This window comes from Bison bison, unplaced genomic scaffold, assembly GCF_000754665.1.
Source record: "Bison bison bison isolate TAMUID 2011002044 unplaced genomic scaffold, Bison_UMD1.0 scf7180017848590, whole genome shotgun sequence".
NCBI classification, from domain to species: Eukaryota; Metazoa; Chordata; class Mammalia; order Artiodactyla; family Bovidae; genus Bison; species Bison bison.
Window position 1 is genome coordinate 29,869 of NW_011479163.1, and position 1,991 is coordinate 31,859.

Consider the following 1,991-nt stretch of genomic DNA (forward strand, 5'->3'; position numbering starts at 1 on the left):
TGCATTCCAACCACAGTCCAGTTGGTGAGCACGTGTCTGCCTGACACCACAGTGAACGCTCAGACTCCCAGGGGACAACCCCCCCTCACCATGGCTTTTGTGTGCATTAGTTCTGTACTGACACCACAGCGAGCACGCAGAACTGAGGTGGAGTTTCATTTTCCACATTTCTTTCTAAGGCTGTGTGTGTATAGCTTTCCTGACAGTCTACTTCCTTTCTCATATTAAACTCAGTGTGGACTTAAGGAATTTTTTTAACAGGAAAGAGAGCTTCCAAAGAAAATGTCAGAGAAATGAAAATAAAACTATGAGTGTTTATTCTTTAAGATGGATTGCCAAAGGGCACTTGATATTAATATACAACTTCCTACTCAAGAGCTAGCTGGTTTTAAACAGGCTCAATAGAGGTTAATTCCTTTAGAAATCACCAGTACAAAACCTAGTCTTAAGATTTCACTGGAAGAGTATTTATGTAACTAATGAGAAGGGCTTATAATTTATTCTACAATGTTACTTTCAAGTTCCAGTTCAAATTCCTGGACTTTGAGAAAGTTATTTATATTTTTTTAAAAGAGTACTTTGATTTGAGATGACCAGAATCAAGTGTTCTATGATAAGGTATGTTAATAATAAGAACCCTAATTCTTCCTCATTGAGCTGTGCCTCTGAGTGCTCAGAGAAGACATGATGCCTTGTTCTACACTTACTCTTCCTTATCAGAGCAGAGAGAACGTTCCAGCAAACATGGGCAACATTTATCAGCTAAGTGGCTGTGAGAAGAGACAAAAAAATAGCATGTCCTTATAATTCCACAACCTCTTCCCCTCTGATGCTCGCCTACGAGTCAGTAGAGTGGCCTGTAACTGGTGGCTGGGCCCCCATATGCCCTTAACTGGGCCCAGAGGCTAGGGGATGAACAGATACAGTACTGATAAAGCAAAGAATGGAGCCTATGATGAGTGAAATAGCAAGAGGAGAAGTCTCGGCTATTCATCTTCTGCTGGGAACATACCCTGTTTCCATCTATTCTAGTTTTGATAAAACTTTCAGATAATATGCAACACTCTGAACAAATTGTAAATACACAGAGCGGAAATTATGGTCTAAGACTGAAGTGGAATGCATTCTATGATCCCTTCTTATATTCAGCCCGGCTAAAAACAATCAAATGCATAGAAGTTCTACTGCTCCTCCAATAAAGGCCACCCGAGAAGAATCTGAGCCACAGGCATAAGGAAATACAAACACAAAAAGCAGGAGCAAGCAACAGGGTTATTAAGAATTTTATAAAACCTGAGAGAAACCACACATTTAAACTGAAAGGAAGATAATGAAAAAGATCTTTCTCACCTTTTGAAAGTTCTCCTTCCACAAATCTTCTACGACAATGTATCCTCGTAAACCCCAGTCATACAATTTCTCTCCACTGACCTTGAAATAAAATATAAAAGATCCATTGCTATTTCATATATGAAGTGGTAAGGAAGAGAATTTATTGCTTTCTTTTGTCCCATTTCCAAAACAAGTGTATTTAAGCAGACAACTACCACAGGAATCTTGATTGAACATACACATTAAAACTATATAATGTAAGCAAATAAAAGATAGCAAGAATGATGGGGTAAGAAGAAAAAATAGTTTGCCCATGTATAGCTACTGTTTAAAATAATGTGCCATAAATTATAGGTGTATATTTCAACCTTTCACAATTTCAAGGGAAAAAATGCTGATATGAGAAATTCCTAAAATTCCTAAAAAATCAGACCTATCACATCTAGCATGTAACAGTCAACCAAGTCTGAAACTCAAGATGAAAATCATTCATTCATTTTAGGGGCTAGGTAAAAAAACAAGTGAGCCCAGTAAAGACGGTCAGTCTTCCCAGATCCCTCAAAACATAAAAGTCTTTGAGTTTCTATAGGACTTTTGCTGTCTGCTCCAAAATCCTTTCTACAACATGCAGAAAGGTAGGGTCCAGGGTCAGAGAACAT

At 38.1% G+C, this 1,991-nt stretch overlaps 1 long non-coding RNA gene across 1 annotated transcript in view; it reads right to left on the reverse strand.

Moving 5' to 3' along the window:
• The window catches only part of LOC104992592, a 17,697-nt gene that overhangs the window by 12,556 nt on the left and 3,150 nt on the right, over window positions 1-1,991 (reverse strand). The window contains exon 2 of the long non-coding RNA XR_825726.1: window positions 1,351-1,431. This is a non-coding gene — a long non-coding RNA (uncharacterized LOC104992592). The remainder of the gene's footprint in view (window positions 1-1,350; window positions 1,432-1,991) is intronic.